Source organism: Bos javanicus, chromosome 2 (assembly GCF_032452875.1).
Source record: "Bos javanicus breed banteng chromosome 2, ARS-OSU_banteng_1.0, whole genome shotgun sequence".
In the NCBI taxonomy this organism is placed as follows: domain Eukaryota; kingdom Metazoa; phylum Chordata; class Mammalia; order Artiodactyla; family Bovidae; genus Bos; species Bos javanicus.
Window position 1 is genome coordinate 103,889,695 of NC_083869.1, and position 23,765 is coordinate 103,913,459.

At 42.2% G+C, this 23,765-nt stretch overlaps 1 long non-coding RNA gene across 1 annotated transcript in view; it reads right to left on the bottom strand.

The window, feature by feature from the left end:
* LOC133228585 (uncharacterized) overlaps nt 1-23,529 on the bottom strand; it is a 49,820-nt gene extending 26,291 nt beyond the window's left edge. Inside the window, exons 1-2 of the long non-coding RNA XR_009730277.1 lie at nt 22,684-23,529; nt 20,299-20,370 (exon numbers count right to left, since the gene is read on the bottom strand). This is a non-coding gene — a long non-coding RNA (uncharacterized LOC133228585). The remainder of the gene's footprint in view (nt 1-20,298; nt 20,371-22,683) is intronic.
* Nucleotides 23,530-23,765: the final 236 nt, after the last annotated feature.

A 23,765-nucleotide genomic window follows, 5' to 3' on the forward strand; every position in this document is an offset into this window, starting at 1 on the left:
TATGCTACTGGAGATCAGTGAAGAAATAACTCCAGAAAGAATGAAGGGATGGAGCCAAATCAAAAACAATACCCAGTTGTGGATGTGACTGGTGATAGAAGCAAGGTCCAATGCTATAAAGAGCAATATTGCGTAGGAACCTGGAATGTCAGGTCCATGAATCAAGGCAAATTGGAAGTGGTCAAACAGGAGATGGCAAGAGTGAACATCGACATTCTAGGAATCAGCAAACTAAAATGGACTGGAATGCTGCTGCTGCTGCTGCTAAGTCATATCCGACTCTGTGCGACCCCATAGACAAGAGCCCACCAGGCTTCCCCATCCCTGGGATTCTCCAGGCAAGAACACTGGAGTGGGTTGCCATTTCCTTCTCCAATGCATGAAAGTGAAAAGTGAAAGTGAAGTCACTCAGTTGTGTCCAACTCTGTGCAACCCCATGGACTGTCACCTACCAGGCTCTTCCATCCATGGGATTTTCCAGGCAAGAGTACTGGAGTGGGGTGCCATTGCCTTCTCCGATGGACTGGAATGGGTGAATTTAACTCAGATGACTTTTTTATCTACTACTATGGGCAGGAATCCCTTAGAAGAAATGGAGTAGCCATCATGGTCAACAAAAGAGTCTGAAATGCAGTACTTGGATGCAGTCTCAAAAATGACAGAATGATCTCTGTTCATTTCCAAGGCAAACCATTCAATATCACAGTAATCCAAGCCTATGCCCCAACCAGTAATGCTGAAGAAGCTGAAGTTGAACGGTTCTATGAAGACCTACAAGACCTTTTAGAACTAACACCCCAAAAAGATGTCCTTTTCATTATAAGGGACTGGAATGCAAAAGTAGGAAGTCAAGAAACACCTGGGGTAGCAGGCAAATTTGGCCTTGGAATACGGAATGAAGCAGGGCAAAGACTAACAGAGTTTTGCGAAGAGAATGCAGTGGTCATAGCAAACACCCTCTTCCAACAACACAAAAGACTCTACACATGGACATTATCAACACTGAAACCAGACTGATTATATTCTTTGCAGCCAAAGATGGAGAAGCTCTATATAGTCAGCAAAAACAAGACCGGGAGCTGACTGTGGCTCAGATCATGAACTCCTTATTGTCAGATTCAGACTGAAACTGAAGAAAGTAGGGAAAACTACTAGACCATTCAGGTATGACCTAAATCAAATCCCTTATGATTACACAGTGGAAGTGAGAAATAGATTTAAGGGCCTAGATCTGATGGATAGAGTGCCTGATGAACTATGGAATGAGGTTCGTGACATTGTACAGGAGACAGGGATCAAGACCATCCCCATGAAAAAGAAATGCAAAACAGCAAAATGGCTGTCTGGGGAGGCCTTACAAATAGCTGTGAAAAGAAGAGAAGCGAAAAGCAAAGGAGAAAAGGAAAGATATAAGCATCTGAATGCAGAGTTCCAAAGAATAGCAAGAAGAGATAAGAAAGCCTTCCTTATTGATCAATGCAAAGAAATAGAGGAAAACAACAGAGTGGGAAAGACTAGAGATCTCTTCAAGAAAATTAGAGATACCAAGGGAACATTTCATGCAAAGATGGGCTCGATAAAGGACAGAAATGGTAGGGACCTAACAGAAGCAGAAGATATTAAGAAGAGGTGGCAAGAATACACAGAAGAACTGTACAAAAAGATCTTCACAACCCAGATAATCATGATGGTGTGATCACTCACCTAGAGCCAGATATCCTGGAATGTGAAGTCAAGTGGGCCTTAGGAAGCATCACAATGAACAAAGCTAGTGCAGTGATGGAACTCCAGTTGAGCTATTTCAAATCCTCAGAGATGATGCTGTGAAAGTGCTGCACTCAATACGCCAGCAAATTTGGAAAACTCAGCAGTGGCCACAGGACTGGAAAAGGTCAGTTTTCATTCCAATCCCAAAGAAAGGCAATGCCAAAGAATGCTCAAATTACTGCACAATTGCACTCATCTCACACGCTAGTAAAGTAACGCTCAAAATTGTCCAAGCCAGGCTTCAGCAATACGTGAACTGTGAACTTTCAGATGTTCAAGCTGGTTTTAGAAAAGGCAGAGGAACCACAGATCAAATTGCCAACATCCACTGGATTATGGAAACAGCAAGGGAGTTCCAGAAAAACATCTATTTCTGCTTTATTGACTATGTCAAAGCCTTTGACTGTGTGTGGATCACAATAACCTGTGGAAAATTCTAAAAAAGATGGAAATACCAGACCACCTAACCTGCCTCTTGAGAAACCTATATTCAGGTCAAGAAGCAACAGCTAGAACTGGACATGGAACAACAGACTGGTTCCAAATAGGAAAAGGAGTTCGTCAAGGCTGTATATTGTCACCCTGTTTGTTTAACTTATATGCAGAGTACATCATGAGAAACGCTGGACTGGAAGAAGCACAAGCTGGAATCAAGATTGCCAGGAGAAATATCAATAACCTCAGATATGCAGATGACACCACCCTTATGGCAGAAAGTGAAGAGGAACTAAAAAGCCTCTTGATGAAAGTGAGAGAGGAGAGTGAAAAAGTTGGCTTAAAGCTCAACATCCAGAAAATGAAGATCATGGCATCTGGTCCCATCACTTCATGGGAAATAGATGGGGAAACGGTGGAAATAGTGTCAGATTTTATTTTCTTGGGCTCCAAGATCACTGCAAATGGTGATTGCTGCCATGAAATTAAAAGACACTTACTCCTTGGAAGAAAAGTTATGACCAACCTGGGTAGCATATTGAAAAGCAGAGATATTACTTTGCCAACAAAGGTCTGTCTAGTCAAGGCTATGGTTTTTCCAGTGGTCATGTATGGATGTGAGAGTTAGACTGTGAAGAAAGCTGAGCGCCAAAGAATTGATGCTTTTGAACTGTGGTGTTGGAGAAGACCCTTGAGAGTCCCTTGGACTTCAAGGAGATCCAACCAGTCCATTCTAAAGGAGATCAGTCGTGGGTGTTCATTGGAAGGACTGATGCTAAAGCTGAAACTCCAATACTTTGGCCACCTCATGCAAAGAGTTGACTCATTGGAAAAGACTCTGATGCTGGGAGGGATTGGGGGCAGGAGGAGAAGGGGACGACAGAGGATGAGATGCTGCATGGCATTACCGACTCTATGGACATGAGTTTGAGTGAACTCCGGAAGTTGGTGATGGACAGGGAGGCCTGGTGTGCTGTGATTCATGGGGTCGCAAAGAGTTGTACGTGACTGAGTGACTGAACTGAACTGAACTGAACTGAATATTTAAATTGGTAGACTAGGGACTCCCTGGTGGTCCAGTGGTTAAGAATCTGCCTTGCAACGCAGGGAACACAGATTTGATGTCTGGTTGAGGGACTGGGATCCTACCTGCTGTGGAGCAATTAAGCCTGGACACCGTAACTACTGAGCCTTCACTCTCTGGAACCTGTGGGCCACAACTAGAGAGCAAAAGATCCCGCATGATGCAATAAAGATCCCGTGTGCAGCAACTAACACCGATGCAGCTAAATAACTAAATAAATATTTAAAAGAAATAAAGTGGTAGACTAAGTAAAACAAGTCACCCTCCCTATGTGGGTGGGCCTCATCCAACTGGTTGAACAAAAAGCCTGGATCTCACCCAAATAAGAGAAGGCCTTCAAACTGGGACACTGGTTTTTTCCTGTCTTTGGACTTGAACTGAAATATTGGCTCTTCCTGGGTCATGAGCCTGCAAGACTTTATACAGTAACCACACTATTGGCTCTCCCGGGTCTCTGGTATTGGATCTGGCTGAGAGTGTCCCAGGAGTATTTGGTAAGTCTCCGAGCTGGTGATCAAGGCATGGCAGGAAGAGGCCTGGACTTGGACTCAGAGGAACCGTGTTCAAAGCTCTGCAGAGGCACTTGCTGCCTGGATAGACTTGGGTCATGCTACCCAGTCTCTCTGAGATGAGCCTCTGCCTTCTCATCTGTAAAATGAGCATAGCAACACCATTTTCAGGTTCATCCCAGGGATGCTGGGAGCATTAAACTAAATCACATTTCCTTAAGAGTGTTCTACTAAAAGCTGGTCTTGTAGAATGGGACTAGGTTTAAAAAAAAAAAATCTACTACCCTTTCGATCTGGGAAATACTGGGTTACACAATGTTAAACAATTCTTTTTTTCTGAATCTTCTAGAATCTATAGTGAGATCCTTAGCATTCTGTGCCTGCAAAATGAAGATACCAGGCAGTGCTAACCAAATGTATTTGAACACAGCACTCGTTTTCCAAAAGAATTACATGGGATTTGTGTTAAATAATGAATTAGATAGTTCAAGTACAAATCCCTGCCCATAGATCCTGGCAGACCACCCACATGTAATCAGTACATGTAGACTCTGAATCAGATCATTACACACCAGTCATGGCAGCAAGCCACAATGGGACAGGCCAGGACTGAAATCACAGACGGCCAGCATTTGGGTAACAGAGTAAGTCTTCTGCGGCTAAATGTGCCTGTCCTGTGGATAAATGAGGGGCCTATCACGTAATGCTATGATAAACTATATTATGAGGCCATTAGGCCAGACCACACTCCAGTAGGAAGGGAAGGAGGGTCACTCTTGAGAAGAGAGGCTAGTCTCATACCTTTCACCTAGTAAGAGCCAGGGAAATGGCATCCTGAAGGCAGTCCTTAGCCAAAAAAGGAGAGAATTGCTAGTCTTTTTTGGATCCCTCTGAAGCTCAACCACATGGTCTCAACCATGAGCAAGTCAAGGAGGCATCCCCTGCAAGATATCCCAACCTGAAGATAAAGTAGATTTCCAGGCATATGTTCCTCTTTTTCTTGATATTTTTGTTTAAAAGAAATCTAGCCTTGGGGGATGGCAGTGAAGGAGCCTCCAGCTGTGCTGCAGGGACCTGAGATGAGTGTTCAGCTCCTGGATCAGGAGAGGCAGAGAACCATGTGAGGCCAGTGTGATCGCATCTAGTATGACACTGGGGTGAATCCCTGGTTCACATCCCTGGTCCTTTTGATGCCAAAGGCTCAGCTTCTCAGTACACTGGTGACTGCTGAACCAAACCCTGGGGACAGAGTTTTGGGTGAAGCAGATAAGGATATCTTTATTGCTTTGCCAGGGAAAGGAGGTAGCAGCTGGCTAATGCCCTCAAAAATATGTGTCCCTGCTTGGGGAAGATAGTGAGAAGTTTTATAGTAATTGCTCAAAGAGGGCATGATCAGCTCATGGACATTCTTCTGATGGGTTAGTATTGAGACAAGTGGGAGTCAACATTATCAACCTTCAGATCCAACTGATCTGGAGTCTACATGCTTGTGGGCAGCATACCATAACTGTCTCACCTGGAGGGGCTTTCAGTATCTGTAAAATAGGTCAAAGATACTGTTGTGTATATTCATTGCTGGGTAAACAGAATCTTGTCCCAAGTCTGCTCTTGGCTGTTTGTTTACTTCTCCCTGGTCTCATATCCCCTCCTTTCCCTAATGAACAACTGCTTCAATCTGCCCATTGGAACTCAGGGAAAGTCATGGAGGATGAATGAAGGCTGTTTCCTATAATCAAGTGAATGGAGTACATAGCAAGGCTTTCTGCCCAGGAACCCCACAGGGCCCTGCATAGTATCACTTTCCTGGGGACTGACCTTGATTCCTAGAGGTAGACCCCAGTAGCCAAGTCTTTACTTGGAAACATGAACCAGAGCTAATTTTTTCAGAGGTGAATGCCTAAATGAAGCTAAGCTAATCAGATTGCTTCTCCAGGGAATATGGAGTTTTGAGTTAGGAGAAATAGACAGTGAGGGAGCCACAGAGTGTCCTAAATTGTAGGTCCAGGAACTCCTGAAGTTGAGATCTTCCTTACTTCTCACCCTCCTGGCGCTTTATTTTTAAACTTAGAACTTCCCAGTAAAATTTTCTTTTTACTCAAACTAGATAAAGTCCATTTCTTTCTCTTTCACCAAATAAGTCTTCATTAATACATGACGGCAGTAGTCATCCTTTGTGAAAGTGCCCCAAGGGCAAGGCAAAAGGTAGAGAATAAGAATGACAGCTGGTAAACTTGATAACCCTCCCATCTGTAGGTTTACCATACAATGCTGAGCTGGGAGGCTCACCTAACTGAAAAGGGGGCCTGCTTATCACTTGTGAGATCGGGTTATATCTCACAGCTCAGAGTCTTGGGAGATGGGATGAGGCAGGAGCCTTGATGGACAAGCAGATGAGCATCAAGCAAAACACAAGCCTCACACTGTGATCTCCCAGTCTTCCTCTCCACAGTGTCACACCCCTGGGGCCTCTGCTCAACTCCTGAGCGGCCAAGAAGAAAGGGCAGCAGTGAAATACGAAGTAGGTCAGGGGCCCACAGCCCTCATCCTGCACGTAGCAGCATGTGGGGGTGGAGGAAAGGGTGTTTGTTTGTCTGTTTCTTCATGGCAACTCACAAACCTACTCCAATACAGATAAAAATGAAATGCGCGAAATCTTTCCTAACTTTCTGACTCAGAAATGTTACTAAATGTGTAGATCAGATGGAGACAGAATCCCCAAATCCTACTTGTGTGTTAGTCGCTTAGTCATGTCCAACTCTTTGTGACCCCATAGACTGTAGCCCACCAGGCTCCTCTGTCCATGGGATTCTCCAGGCAAGAATACTGAAGTGGGTTGCCATTTCCTTCTCCAGGGGATCTTCCCGCCCCAGGGATCGAACCCAGGGCCTCCTGCATCCTACTTACCAGCCCCTAAACACTGTTTCCTACCTGTTGGACTAGGCTTCCAGGCAGAAAGATCTCCCACAGGTCACCGAAATGGGCTTTCCCTATTGCTCAGTATTTATTTTCTTTCTTTCTTTTTTAAAAAAGTTATTTATTTTGGCTGCACTGGGTCTTCACTGTTGCACTCAGTCTTCAGTTACAGCTCTTGGGTTTCTCTAGTTGTTGCATGAGGACTCTAGGGCACGCAGGCTCAGTAGTGGAGATACACTGACTTAGTTGTGGCATGTGGGGTCTTAGCTCCCCATGGACCACTGGACCACCGAGGAAGTCCCAGTATTTTCTAAAATAAGCTAACTGGAAATCCAGTGCATATTCACCTTTCCCATATCTCCTCAGCTTAAAGGAACCAAGCACACCTGGAGATGCTTGGTCAAAATTTATGATAGATTATTGATTAACTAACCCACTCCTATCCTCTCTCTAGTACCCTCTCCCATCCCTCTCCTCAGTCACCCCTGTGACAGGACATGACTGGGTGTCCCAGGATCAAAGACAAAGCTACAATTCCTATGGGGTGCCTACTTCTGATGGGCTGAGACCATGATTCAGAAAGAAGGGCATGGATAGATTGGCCTATCAATCGGGAATAAGAGAGAATTGGTCATGCATTCCGAAGTAGATCTATTGTCTGGTCCCAGTAAACATCGTCTGATTACAATGGTTTACTTAGCAGTTGGGGCTTCCCAGGTGGCACAGTGGTAAAGAATCCACCTGCCAATGAGGGAGATGTAGATTCAATCCCTGGGTCAGGAAGAGTTCCTGGAGTAGGAAATGGCAACCCACTTCAGTATCCTTGCCTGGAAAATTCCCTGAACAGAGGAGACTGGCAAGTGATAGTCCATGGGGTCACAAAGAGTCAGACATGATGGAGTACACACACACACACACACAGAAACACACACACACACACAAAGGGGAAGGTAATTCTTAATGAACATTTCTAGGAGGGCCCCAGGTTTAGGTTTATCCGTATGTTTATCCCCTGACTTTAGCTGTGCTTAAAAACTGGTTGGAAGTGTGGGGGTTGTGAAGGTAGAGGGAATGAAGGCAAGTGTAGAACAGAGAGAATTCAGAGGTACAGTGTAAGGGTCAAAAGAATTTGTCACCAAACTTTGCAAAAGAAATAAAAATGTCTCCTTTCTTTGCTTTTTAATCTACCTTAACTGAGTGTGGGCTTCATATAAATTTATTTTCTTAACCTGTATTTGGAAAAATCATAGGTTGCTAGAAGAAGAAGGAAAACAAGTAAAAATAAATCATCCCCACCTCTTCATTCCCTGCCTATTGCATTTTCACGCTGAGGGGAAGATGGGGACAAAACTATTAAATTATTCCAACTCCTACTTCAAAGCTCCTGTATCAGGACATGTCTTAGTCAATTTGGACTGCTACAACAAAATATCATAGACTGGGTGGTTTCAATACAAATATTTATTTCTTGTGGTTCTGGAGTCTACTACCAGGGTGCCAGTATGGGTGGGTTCTGGTGAGGACTTGCTTCCTCATTTGTAGATGGCTGTCTTCTTGCAGAGAGTAGAGAGAGGAAGCAAACTCTGTAATGTCTCTTAGAAGGGCACTAATCCTACTCATGAGGGCTCCTCCCTCATGACCTAATACTCTCCCAAAGGCCCCACCTCCTAATACCATCATGTTAGACATGATGTTAGATTTCAGCATATGAATTTGGGAGGATACAAACATTCAGTTCATAGCAAAAGATGTCTGTGGCCTTGGCCTCAGGCTTCTTCATGTAAAGTCCTTGGAGTACTGCTTGACTGGCACATAACAAGTACTGTAGACTCATTTGAGTCTTGTAGTAGTATTTGCAGGGCTTCCCGGGGGGTAGAGAATCCACCTGCCAATACAGGAGATGCAAGAGATGTGGGTTCGATCCCTGGGTCAGGAAGATCCCTTGGAGTAGGAAATGGCAACCTACTCCAGTGTTCTTGCCTGGGAAATCCCATGAACAGAGGAGCATGGTGAGCTATAGCCTATGGGGTCACAAGAGTCGAACATGACTGAACACTCTTGCACAGTAGTATTTGCATTAGTGCTTATATCTTCAATGTAGAATTTTTGGTCCATAAACCAGTTAACCATAACCATAACCATAAACCACCTTCTCTCATGTCCTTGCCCTCAATATCATCCAGGGGCTTATGGCCTACAGATATTTATTCAGGATGTTTTGATTAAAATCATTGCTTCCAAAGAAGAGTTGGAAAGATTCACTTTTTTATGTAACTCTTGGAGAAGGAATTTAATCAAATTACTCTCAACTCTTTTTGTGTGTGGTTATTTACCTAAAGGATTTTTAAATTTTTATTTATTTTTAATTGAAGGATAATTACAATATTGTGTTGGTTTCTACCATGGATCAGCCATAGGTATATATATTTCCTCTACACTCAAATCTTAATGACGAGAGAAAGAAAAATGTGCAGGCAGTCGTCACTCCTGTCCTTTCTAACATTTCATCCATTTTCTGGCCTGATGGAGCTGACAAACCCCTATATTTCACTTTTCACTTCATTGATGCACTCACTCAACAGTCTTCCTGCTGATTCATTGATTTCAAAGTGAACTTGTCAACATTGTGCCTTACTGATTCAGGAACATTGGGTGGAAAAAGAAGGTAAGTGGTGGCCACACCGTGATGGGAGAAGAAAAAAAATGATTCATTTCTTGCTGTTCTCCTTTCAATGACATTTCCAGGACTGCAATGTGGCTAAAAGCTGAGGCAGCCTACATGTGGTCAAAGACATGTTTGTGTGCTTCGTTATTGCAGAGGATCACAGACCTCGACAGGAGAGGCCCTGTCCCATTTAGGACGAGCAGTTCTCAACAATCAGGGAGTAAATGCAAAACAATGGAAAAGGCAGCTGTTAATGAAGCAAATACAAAGCAAAGTTCAAGAGGGTTCTGCAATAGATTTCAAGCCTGAACTATCAAACTTTATTCACTCCCCATAAGTCTGGGTTTCCTCAACCTGAAAATATAAATTAGGTCACTTTTCTATAATTTATAATGACTTCAAGCCTCCCTTTCCAGGGAACCCTCAAAGGTGTTGGTATTTTATGTGCTTTCCTAAATCAGTTGCTCTCTGCCTCCTCAGGCTCAGGTCATCAATCTCCTCTCTGCCCATAGGCCCCTTAGCCCACATGCCAGTTATCTTTCATCCTTCCAGGTGCCCTGCCCCGTGGTGAATGCTGGTTCATTGAGCCCTCAGGGCTGGGTTGGGGAGGGACAGGAAGAAAGGAACTTGTTTCATCCTAGCCCCCTGTGGTCAAGTGTTCAAGGCTGTTTCCTTTGCACAGGTGAGACCAAAGCTGTGATTTCTGACAAGACTTAGTTTAGGGAAGGGAATTATAACCTTGCTGGTCTATAAGCAATCCATGCACCAGAAGTCACAGCATCACCTGGGAATGTGCCAGCAATTCTGTATCTCAGGTCCAACCTCTGCCCTCTTAAAACACAATCTGCATCTTAACAAGCTCCTCGGGCAGTCCATTTGCATATCAAAGTTAGAGAAGTATGAATTTCAACATAGGAACTTTCATCTGCATGCCAGATATCTACCATTCACCTCTCCACCCTGTTCTCTTCCGAGATGCTGAATTCTACAGACCTCAACCACAGGGCTCCAGTGCTGTCTGGCTGCTGGTTCACTTTGGCTAATGAAAAGCCCCTAGCAGGAGATCAGAGGAAGGGGGACAAGGCCTGTTTCAGGCTGGCTGTCACCCTCTCCATTGCTAACTTGCCTTGAGGCTCAGACAAAGGAAGTCTGGTTTGTTCTATCCAAGATCTTCTGTTGAGAATTCAATTTCCTTCCCCAGGAACTGCCTGCTTTCATGTACTATTAGTAGTGTGAATATCCATTCTTCTCAACCACTATTACGCTTTCTCCTTTAGTCCCAATGGGGTAATAATGCTAAAACATAGTGGTCCAACATTTGCATATTTTCCAGCATCCAGACGGTCTTCCCTGGTGGCTCAGCGGTAAAGAACCCCCCTGCAATGCAGGAGACCTGGGTTTGATCCCTGGGTAGAGAAGATCCCCTGGAGTAGGAAATGGAAACCCACTCCAGTATTCTTGCCTGGAAAATTCCATGGACAGAGGAGCCTGGCAGGCTATAGTCCACGGGGTCACAAAAGACTTGGACACGACTGAGCGACTAAGTGACGACAATAACAGCAGCATCCAGACATCTGCAGTCCTGTCCCAACTGATCAGTAAAAACTGTAGATCCTGCCCTTTGAGCAGTGTGTCCTCTAGCATGAGGGCTGGGTCTGCACGTCCTTCCAGTCAACGTATCCATCTTAACCCTCAATCTCCTGCACAATTACTCAAATAAGAATAGATACTTTTCCTATTTTCCTAAAACACCACTATTTTTGAGAGCTGTAGAAGGGCTTCTGCTCTTGCCTATTTAAGATCCACTCTCCAAATCAGGAGCCAGAAGGCTCTTCCTAAACCATCCATCAGACCTCATTATCTTTCTGCATAAAAGCTTTACATGGATTTCGTTTGGACTGAAAACACAAACTATGGTGTGGCAGGTGAGTTTCCCCAGAAAGTAAACCCTGAGATGGAGGATGATGTACAGAAGTATTTGGGTAGTACTCTCAGGATCAGCTCTGGTGAAGGATGTGAAGGAAGGAAGATTGGACAGAGAGAAACTAGGCTGCAATGAAACCACAACAGAAGCCTCAGTTGAGCAAGAGCCAGGAGGATGGTGCAGAGTGGCCTTTATTGAAGCAAACAGGGTTGAGCCTTTGTATTTCAGTGCCTACTCTTAGGAAGATAGCACAACCTTGGAGTTCCAGGCTCTCTTCAGCCAAGGGCAGCTGCTGAAACCCGCACGCCCTAGAGCCCATTCTCTGTAACAGGAGAAGCCCGTGCATCGCAACTAGAAAAAACCCCACACCGTGAAGACTCAGCATGGCCAAAAATAAATAAATAAATTTAAAATGTCTACTAAAGATAAAGACTTTGTTGTTCTTTATCCCTTTTCCCTAGAGCCTAGCATAGTGATGGAAACACAGTAGGTGCGTGAATGAGTGAATAAGCAGTGTATTCTAAATTTGAGTACTTTTTATACTTTTCTGCCTCTGGAGACATAGCTTTCTCTGACAGGAGTGCATTCACTGTTTTTCCTCCTAACAAATTTCTACATGGCTCAAATGTCAACCTTTCTGTAAAACATTGCACATCTACCCCTGTGACACTGCCCTCGTCCTTATCCTGTCACTCTAAGCTCTCTGTGTCCAGTTCTACACTAAGCAACGAGGAGGCCACAAGAATAGCACAAACTTTTATTGAACGCCTACTATGAGCACAGTATTGTTCTATGTGAACGAAACAGACAAGATCTTTGCTTTTGTGAATTTATATTCTAGTTGGGGGAAATGGTCATAAACAAAATAAGTCAGTTATATACTATAGCACGAATGATAGAGGACACTACATATTATTACAAAAATTAGAGAGTCATTAGAAGAGGAGACCTTATTGAGACCTGGAAAGGTATAGCAAAGAGCTCTGTGGATATTTGAGTACAAGCTATTCTAAGCAAAGACCAAAAACAATGACCTTGTGGTCAGAGTTCACTTGGCTTCTCTAAGAAGCAGCAAGGAAGCCAGTGAATTAAGAACAATGTGAGTGAGTGAAAGTAGTAGAAGACATTTAAGAGGTAATAGGAGTCAGACTGATGGTGGGGTCGGGCAGGGAGTGGCTTGTAGGTCAAAATCAGGGAGATGGGAGCCATCAGAGGTCCTGACATGAGTTTTGGGAACAGGTTGTAGGGAGAGAGCAAGAGTGAAAGCTGGGGAACCTTTGGGGGCCACAGAAGTGACCCAGGTGAGAGATGATGGCAGCTTGGACATAAAGGCATCAGTGGAGGTGGTGAGAAATGGTCAGGCTCTGGATATATTTTGAAGACAGAGCTATCAAGGTCTGTTCTTGGATTGCACATGAGGTGAGCATGAGTCAACAATGATTCTTGGGTTTCTCATCTAAGTATGGTATGACCATTCCCTGAGATGGGTAAGATGGCAGGAAGGTTGATGAAGAGGAGAGGAGAAATCAGGACTGTGGTGAGTTTGAGATATCTAATAGGCATCCAAATAGAGATTTGAAGTTACCCACAAACTAGGAGGAAAACTTAGGGTTCAAATAAAGGAAAGATTTTATTAAAAATGAGTTACTGTAGCAAATGATATGATAGATCAATAAAAGGCTTTACAATAAGTGATAAAAGCAGGAAGAATTCAGCTACAGTACCAAAACATGGATTTCATGGATATGTTCTTGGAAAATACTCAAATTCTAGACAACATATGGATTTTTCTTATGTTACATGATAGCTACAGTTGGAGATAACTCTGTGTAGGAAAAATAAAAGATCAGGCTTAATGATCTTTAGATTCTTTTTTTTTCTCCTTCTCTTTCTTTTTCCTCTTTCCTCTCTCTTTTTCTTCCTCTTCCTTTCCTCTTTCAATTCTCTGTCTCCTGTCAATTCCTTAAGCTTGTCAATGGCCACTCCATACATTCTCACTACTCATCAACTAACTTATGTTGAACTCTAGTCATATGACCTAATTAAAACAAAATATATGTATTTTAAACAATTTTTTCTCCTCCAAAATCAGATTTTCCCCTATCAGTGTGTGCTTGATGGGCTAATATCTTCTGCTTCTGTTAGGACCATACCTAACAGAAGCAGAAGATATTAAGAAGAGGTGGCATGAATACACAGAAGAACTGTACAAAAAAGATCTTCATGACCCAGATAATCATGATGGTGTGATCACTCACCTAGAGCCAGACATCCTGGAATGTGAAGTCAAGTGAGCCTTAGGAAGCATCACCACGAACAAAGCTAGTAGAGGTGATGGAATTCCAGTTGAGCTATTTCAAATCCTAAAAGATGATGCTGTGAAAGTGTTGCACTCAATATGCCAGCAAATTTGGAAAACTCATCAGTGGCCACGGGACTGGAAAAGGTCAGTTTTCATTCCAATCCCAAAGAAAGGAAATGGCAAAGAATGCTCAAACTACCACACAATTGCACTCTATCTCACACGCTAGTAAAGTAATGCTCAAAATTCTCCAAGCCAGGCTTCAACAATACATGAACCATGAACTTCCAAATGTTCAAGCTGGTTTTAGAAAAGACAGAGGAACCAGAGATCAAATTGCCAACATCTGCTGGATCATGGAAAAAGCAAGAGAGTTCCATAAAAACATCTATTTCTGCTTTATTGACTATGCCAAAGCCTTTGACTGTGTGGATCACAATAAACTGTAGAAAATTCTGAAAGAGATGGGAATACCAGACCACCTGACCTGCCTCTTGAGAAACCTGTATGCAGGTCAGCAAGCAACAGTTAGAACTGGAATGGAATAACAGACTGGTTCCAAATAGGAAAAGGAATACGTCAAGGTTGTATATTGTCACCCTGCTTATTTAACTTCTATGCAGAGTACATCATGAGAAATGCTGGGCTGGAGAAAGCACAAGCTGGAACCAAGATTGCTGGGAGAAATCTCAATAACCTCAGATATGCAGATGACACCACCCTTATGGCAGAAAGTGAAGAACTAAAGAGCCTCTTGATGAAAGTGAAAGAGGAGAGTGAAAAAGTTGGCTTAAAGCTCAATATTCAGAAAATGAGGATCATGGCATCCGGTCCCATCACTTCATGGCAAATAGATGGAGAAACAGTGGAAACAGTGGCTGACTTCATTTTTTGGGGCTCCAAAATTACTGCAGATGGTGACTGCAGCCATGAAATTAAAAGATGCTTACTCCTTGGAAGAAAAGTTATGACCAACCTAGGCAGCATTTTAAAAAGCAAAACCATTACTTTGCCAACAAAGATCTGTCTAGTCAAGGCTATGATTTTTCCAGTAGTCATGTATGGATGTAAGAGTTGGACTATAAAGAAAACTGAGTGCCAAAGAATTGATGCTTTTGAGCTGTGGTGTTGGAGAAGACTCTTGAGAGTCTTTTGGACTGCAAGGAGATCCAACCAGTCCAATCTAAAGGAGATCAGTCCTGGGTGTTCATTGGAAGGAGTGATGTTGAAGCTGAAACTCCAATGCTTTGGCCACCTGATGTGAAGAGCTGACTCATTGGAAAAGACCCTGATGCTGGGAAAGATTGAGGGCAGGAGGAGAAGGGGATGACAGAGGATGAGATGGTTGGATGGCATCACTGACTCAATGGGCATGAGTTTGAGTAAACTCCAGGAGTTGGTGATGGACAGGGAGGTCTGGCGTGCTGCATCCATAGGGTCTCAAAGAGTCAGATAGTAGCCTATCCCTTCTGCAGGGGATCTTCCTGACCCAGGAATTGAACAGGGGTCTCCTGCACTGCAGGTGGATTCTTTACCAGCCGAGCCACCAGAGAACCCCTGCTATCAGAGTTCTGTGAAAATAATTGGAGTGCTGCATCCATAGGGTCTCAAAGAGTCAGATAGTAGTCTATCCCTTCTGCAGGGGATCTTCCTGACCCAGGAATTGAACGGGGGTCTCCTGCACTGCAGGTGGATTCTTTACCAGCCGAGCCACCAGAGAACCCCTGCTATCAGAGTTCTGTGAAAATAATTGGAAGAAATTAGTTAGTGCCACTTCACATTTTGAGGGGGAGGACCAGGAAGCAGAAGAGAGCATCTCACAATATACAGTTAATTAATAAAACTATTCGGAGTCTTAGAAAGACCACAGGCTGGTGTTTCCATCATGAAATAGGAAAATGGATATATTTGAAAGGACAACTGCATTATTCTTGCATATATTCACTGAGAGTTTAAAAAAATGGTTTATAACTTTTCTAAAAGTTTTGGCAGTAAAAAAATCATTTCACATATTCTTTCATTGGTAGTAAATATACAACCAAGTTTATGTGGGCTTCCATTTTTAAATTACTGCTTATTAGAACCCACATTTGGTTCCAATCTCTTCCATTTAGAAAGATACAGTGTTTGGTTTGGCTCTTTTTTTTTTTTTTTAAAGGAGTAGGCTTTATTAATCTAGCTCTCTAACACTAGAGGCTAAAATTCAACTGGATTATAACTAACTATATAAAGAGTGCTGCCGGCAAGCCACAAGGGGTTGGGGCCTGGCCACAGACATCCACCAAGATCAGCCTCCAAACACATAATTGGCAGGACTTTTGTCCTTTCATAGTGTTACAGAAGATAACAATGTGTTGTACAATTGATGTTATATTAAATTTGCTGAGTTACAGTACCATAAGCCTAAGTTTGTGTGTGGGTGTATGTATGAAAAAATATAGATCAAACACCATTTATACTTAGTACTACAAATGGGCTAACAATTTAACATTAACAATCTGAGATATATTGGCAAATGTAGCATATTTATTTATTCCTTTGATAAACATGTTTTCAAATACATAATTACTGAAGGCACACATCAATTTTCCTGAGTGGTAAGAATACCGTACTGAAAAAACACACTTAGTGACTGCCCTTAGAAATTTTAGTTTACTGGGAAATATGGGCAATAAAAGAAGTAATTAAAATAAGGTGCCATGAATGTTACAAAAGGAGAAATTTGGGGAACAATAGAAGTACAGAGCACAGAAACAAAAAATTCCTGTTGGAGGAAGTGATATTTTTGGCTTCATCTCAGAAATTAACTAGTGAATGTGACGTGTATGTGTCATGGTGTGGTGGGTGTTGAGATCTTCTTCACACCATATTTACTTATAATTTACTATGTCTCTTTTGGAAAACATATATTGCAATTTTTTTTTTTTTGGTGTTGCAATTCTTTTTCTTTTTTGGAAGGAGAAACAAGAGAAATCAATGATAAGCAATGATACTGCCAACGCCCAGTTCCGTCATTTACTGTATCTACACATTTCCCTACTGATAAAAAGACACAATCTATTCTGAGAAACCAACATCTCTCCTAGAGAGGTTAACCGAAGCAGCAAAAGCTGACAGGTACAAAATAAGTCAAATATTAGGTGTGACCAGATCCTTATCCTGGACAATGTTGTGATATGGAGATTTAATTTTACCCTGCAGTTTGATGGAACTTTCATGGCCAGAGTCAATTTCAAGTAAAATTATCTGTCCCAGCTTAATCTAAGTGAAAGAAAACATTTTAGAGATTTTTGTAATGAGCACTACCTTCCAGACAGGGAGTTGGCCCACCCCTGTGGCCTGCAGGCCAAATCCTCCTTGTTTTAGCTATTTAATCACACAAAGGATCCCTGAAGGCCCACTCAGATGAGCCCAGATGAGCTTAGGGAAAACAGAGGGAGAAGAGCGAGTCTGTCCTCGGCAGGCACAGGGCGGGTCACTTGGCTTAGATGAATCTACTGGGCTTTCACATCTCTCGACCACCCCCTGTGCTCTTAGATGTCATCATTTTACCCTCCTTCTCAGAGCTGCCTTGTAAAATTCATGGGAAACTTTCAGAAGCTACTGAAGAAGTAACAGGGTAAAAAAAGCACCATAGATGTGTTCACAGCAGCTGTGAAGTAGGTTCAATTTTTAACAGCTATTCTGAATTCTCTTCTTCACATGGAAATAAAATTGGTAAATTTAAGCACTAATCTGGACATAGGAAAAGAATATTAGACACTTACAAGCAGCAAAATCATTTATGAGAGTTCTAGGTACATTATCTTATTATGCACATAATAAAAAGATGAGTTTTAAGCAAACAATTTAGTGATAATAAAACCAATAATTCCATCTGTCACTGACAAATAAACCTATGGTTTAAAAGGCCAAAAGACTAATTAAAACAGAAAAGAAGAAAGAAGGAACTTCCCAGCAAGTTTACTGGCAAGATACACATGACTGAATTTTTTTTAAGTAGACACACATAGGTGTGGAAAGAAACTGCAGAGAGAAAGGATTAGGACAGTTCAGTTCAGTCGCTCAGTTGTGTCCAACTCTTCGCGACCCCATGGATCGCAGCATGCCAGGCCTCCCTGTTCATCACCAACTCCCAGAGTTCACTCAGACTCACGTCCATCGAGTCAGTGATGCCATCCAGCCATCTCATCCTCTGTCGTCCCCTTCTCCTCCTGCCCCCAATCCCTCCCAGCATCAGAGTCTTTTCCATTGAGTCAACTCTTCGCATCAGGTGGCCAAAGTACTGGAGTTTCAGCTTTAGCATCATTCCCTCTAAAGAAATCCCAGGGCTGATCTTCAGAATGGACTGGTTGGAGAAGATCTCAAGAGTCTTCTCCAACACCACAGTTCAGAAGCATCAATTCTTCGGCGCTCAGCCTTCTTCACAGTCCAACTCTCACATCCATACATGACCACTGGAAAAACCATAGCCTTGACTAGACAGACCTTTGTTGGCAAAGTAATGTCTCTGCTTTTGAATATGCTATCTAGGTTGATCATAACTTTCCTTCCAAGGAGTAAGCATCATTTAATTTCATGGCTGCAGTCACCATCTGCAGTGATTTTGGAGCCCCCAAAAATAAAGTCTGACACTGTTTCCACTGCTTCCCCATCTATTTCCCATGAAGTGATGGGACCGGATGCCATGATTAGGACAAAGAACCTCAAATTTCTTTAGGATCCAATCCCTCTGGTTTAATTAAAAGAAAAGATACAGAGAAAATAGTGGGGAGATGTGAATTCTGTACAAAATTTTGGATTCCCATCCAATTTAAGAAATGTTTAGAGAAGATAAATTACATTGAGTGATGCAAAGATGAGGGAGAGAAGGAAGATGGTTTAATCAGAGAGAAGGAAGAAGGGAAAGAGTCCACAGAGAGAGAAGTCTGAGAAAAGCAGAGGGGCAAGTGAGGTTCTTGCTGAGGGAGTGTGTGTGTGTGTGTGTGTGTGTGTGTGCTAGTTGCTCAGTTGTATCTGACCCTTTGTGACCCCATGGACTAGTCTGTCAGGTTCCTCTTTCCATGGAATTCTCTACTCAAGAATACTGGAGTGGGTTGCCATTTCCTTCTCCAAGGGATCTTGCTGACCCAGGGATCGAACCTGCGTCTCTTGCGTCACCTCTGGTGGCAGGCAGATTCTTTACCATGTGAGCCACAGGAGAAGCCCGAGGGAATGTTAACCAACAATTATTACCAAAGGACAGTTTTTAAGCTAGAAAATAAAAAGAAGAAAAGTCCTGCTCAGTAATTCTCAGAGATAGCCTTTAAAAACAGCGAGGTGTTCTCATTGTTCCTCTCGTGGATTTGCGCTGAACTACCCCATTTATACCAGCAGTTGCACACGGGGATCTGTTGTCCGAATATGACCGGCTCCGTGTATAATTTTTCTGCGTAGTGATTTTGTATTTGTATGTTTATGGGGGGATTTTTGTCAACATTTAAATTTTGGCACTATTTACATTTTTTCTTTTTTAATAACAGATTTCTAGTTTCTGTTGAAAAAATTGAAAAATCTGGCAGGACTGATATCATTTGCCCAATTTTCCCCGATCATCACCAGCCATGTCATTTATTTCTTTTGACTGCCTCTGCAGACATTTCAGCCTGTGCTCTCCTCATCTACGCTTGTACCAGCATCAGGCATTTTCAGGACCTATTCAGAAACAGAAGGGGCCCTAGAGAGCACAGGATGACTGACTCTGAGATCTCTTTCTTACTTTCTTATTACAGAAATTTAAAAATTCTGTCAGTGCAACTAGAGATTATTATACTAACTAAAGTAAGTCAGAAAGAGAAAGACAAATACTGTATGATATTAATTATATGTGGATCTAAAATATGATGCAAAGGAACCTACCTATGAGACGGAAACAGAATCACAGAAGTAGAGAACAGACTGGTAGTTGCCAAAGGGTAGGGGGTTGGAGGAAAGATGGAGCAGAAGGTTGGGATTTAGCAGATATAAGTTTTTTCTATATAGAATGGATAAATAACAAGGTAGGTCCTATTGTATAGCACAGAGAACTATATTCAGTATCCTGTGATAAACCATAATGGAAAAGAATATTTTAAAAAGGATATATATATATATAAAATGCATGCATTGCATGCATACTCAGTCACTTCAGTAGTGTCTGACTCTTTGCAGCTCCCTGGACTATAGCCCGCCAGGCTCCTCTGTCCATGGGATTCTCCAGGCCAGGATACTGGAATGGGTTGCCATACTGTCCTCCAGGGGATGTTCCCAACTCAGGAATCGAACCCACATCTCCTGCATTGGCAGATGGATTCTTTAACATTGAGCTACCAGGGAAGCCCATATATATAACTGAATCACTTTACTGTACAGCAGAAATTAACACATTATAAATCAAATATATGTCAATAAAAATATCGATAAGAAAATAATTAAAAATTCTGTCAAAATTACTTATTTGCCTATCTATTTTCCTACTAGATTTAAAACTCCACCAGAAAAAACAAACTGTTAAAAAACCTCAACCAATGTTTGATCCATCATTTCCTTCCCAGCATTTAATATAAGCAGTAAGTGATTCAATGAATCTTGAAAGCCACAGACAATCCCACAATAACCAAGCACTGGACCAGAGGCCCAAAACACAGCTCAGACCAACACCCATGGAAACTCATGACTCACCGGAATACAGTCCTTCTGCCTTACGGAAACTAACTGCTTCTGTTCCGACCCACTTGATATGCAAGTCGACAACTGGAAAGGAAAATGTGAGTTTGTCAGTATGGCAAGATACTTCTGAACCAAAAGCAAAACTCCAGGATAAGAGTGAGAGGCGATAAAATAAGCTATATATTCATAGTAGAGTCAAATTTTATGCACAGTAATACAAATGTTTCACAGGGGAGGGAGTTGGGGCAGGTGGAGAAAACGTAGCTTTCATTAATGTCTATAGTGATCTCCTATTGCCTTCAACCCCCTAGTCCTGCTGATTCAGTGGAATAAATCTGTTAATAAAAAGAATGTTTTAAGAAATTATTAAAACCTCAGTCTCTTGCAATCTAAAGCAAATGCATTTGTAATTAGTCCAAAGTTTGAACACGCTATTAGACCATTTCATTTTTCTCAAGCAGTCTTCCTTCCTCCTCCTCTGTCTCAGTGTAACATCCAGACATCATGTTGCTCAGGGTCTCTGGTCACACAGCTTTCCTCTCAATCACCAGGGAATGATGTTGATGATCTCATGCAAGGTAACTGCTCTGATCTGGCCCTGGCTACTCTGAATTGTGTTGCATTCTACATTGTGGCACTCCATATTCTTGCCTGGGAAATCCCATGGGCAGAGGAGCCTGGAGGGCTACAGTCCAGGGGTGTGGCAAAAAGTCAGACGCGACTGAGCACAGCACCACCACTACGTTGTGGCTAACCTTACATATCCTTTGGTTAAGTAATGGTTTTGTACTGCGTTTCTATTCTGATGCTAACCACCGTAGTTAGCACTAGATTCTACAGATTTAAGGACACAGTCCCCAACAAGACTACCTTCAGTGAAGATGCCAGTCACAAGTGCAGGGATCCCCAGGACACCACAAGCCTGACCAGCTGGCTCAAATCCTGGGAGTTCCCAAGATCTCCACTCAGGTTTGATCATTTGCTAGAATGACTAACAGAACTCAGGAAAGTGCTATACTTACAACTACAGTTTTATTATACAGGCTATAAATCTGGACTGGCTAGATGAAGAGACACTTAAGATGAGGTCTGGAAGGGTCCCAAAGGCAGAGCATCTGTGCCTTCTCTCCATGGAAACCAGAGTGTGTCATCCTAATCAGTAAGTTCCACCAAGCTTAAAACTACACTTATCAAACTTGTCTTTAAATTCCATCCTCCCCTCCCCGTCTGCAACATCCACAACCACACACTTTGAAACTGTAATAAAACACTAGGTTACAAGAGAAAAGGGCTTGAAGCATATAGACAATTTTCCTCCCCAAATTGTCTAATTTTGATAAAATTAGGAGATGTAATTTGTGCTGCAATTCATGGGGTCGCAAAGAGTCGGATACGACTGAGCAAGTGAACTGAACTGAACTGAATTCATTTACATATTAGGAAATTCATTTTACAAAACGGACCCTTGAATATATCAAGTACTGGATACCTCTGTTGAGGGGAATGATGAGACTTTTACTTTTATAATGCATATAAAACATGTTTCACTTTCTTGTATTTTTGTGTTTAAAATGTTTTAAACAGATAGAAAAATTAGTCAGTCAAAATACATTCTTCCTCTTGTTTTTGAACAAGGATGTAGTTTCAAGAGGGACATAACTGGGATAATGAGAAAAGAAAAGGGTCCCATCTAGTTGCCCCAGATCAGTGCCTCTGAGACATGAGACCCAGGTCACTCTTGCATCCATAGGTTAATACAGGGGGAACACAAGTCAGGTGTTGATGCCATCAGGATTCTGATGGATTGTTAGTAGGATCAGGATGCCTTCTGCCTTCTCCCCAGACTCACAGAGCTCCTATGGACTCCTGTCTCTGAAAGTTTTCAGTCCTTCCAAGTTCTGTTGCACAATTTCTCACTCAGTCATATTCATACAACCCCAGTTCATGTTCCAAGAATTTGTCTGTTGATTTGAGTGTTTGGTTCCATAGAATACATTTTGCCATAGATGCTGTATTATAAATGATGGTTAAATCCTCAAAACTGCCCACGAAAAGCTCTTTAAAGTTAATGTATTTGAAATATATACTACAGATAGTACCATATTAACTATGCTTAACCAGCATGTATAATAACCATGTTTATAGAGAGGAAAACATATTTCATTTTGCAACTAGAGATGCCAGGATTGTACCTGGAGAGAGGAGAATTGAGAGTAAGAGGAAATTGGTCAGGGGGGAAACCGAGGACTTCATCACTTTATGGACATCAGAAGAAGTACCTGACCTGGGCATCTTTTGCCCTTAATCTGTTCATCTTTTATCCAGAAATGATAGTTTGACTTTACTTTGGAGAACTACCCCTATCCTTCTCGGTGTATGTGCTTTGGATGGTCTTACCTTCCCTATGACTCCAAGGTGGGGAATGCGTGACCCAGGCAGTCCTGGCCACAATTTGCAGTTCAGCGATGGCCATGGTCTTTCTCTCCAGTTAGATCACGGACAACAGGAGGGCACATAGCATGACCTAAACACATTTGTATCTTCCAGGCGACATAGCACAGTGCGGAGTACTAACAACGCAGCCATGTCCAGGTAAGGAAGAGAAGGCAGCTGATCCGAGACCATGTGTCAGGCTTTTTACATAGCCTACTGAAGTGTTATGTAACTTCCTGGAACAATAATTGTTGCCAATTAGTGTTTTACCGGAAACCTGTTATATTCTGGAAATAAAATCTAAATAATCATATTAATTTTAAAATATTTAAGTTTTTTAATAGGACTATGATAAGAAAAATATGTAATTCTCCTTAACAATTTATAGTGGTACATAGCTCACTTGCCATAAGAAGGAACAATAATAATGTCTGCTCTACCTGACTCACAGGTTAAAAATCCTCTCTTGAGAGTTTTAAAGATTAAAAGGGATACATTTTGTGAATGAACTATGCACTATACAGATAGTATTATTATTATTATCATTACTGTTATTATTATTGCCATCTCTTATCCATTCAAATCAATTAAGACATGAAAAACAAGTCAGGACTGATTGAAGCCATGTAAGCTACAAACTTCTCTATAATTTGAGGTGAATGAATAAATTAAACCATATCTCACACACACACACATACACAAACTCACACAACACCTGCCAAAGAATCTTAAATATGATTATTTCAGGATGAGATGGTTGGATGGCATCACCAACTCGATGGACATGAGTTTGAGCAAACTTTGGGAGCTGGTGATGGACAGGGAAGCCTGGTGTGCTGCAGTCCCATGGGGTCTCAGTCGGACATGACTGAGTGACTGAACTGAACTGAATATAAATAAAATAAGTGATAATTGTGTCCCTAGGGAAGTGATGAATTTTCTTATAATTCGGCAATGCTGCTGTTGCTGCTAAGTCGCTTCAGTCGTGTCCGACTCTGTGCGACCCCATAGATGGCAGCCCACCAGGCTCCTCTGTCCATGGGATT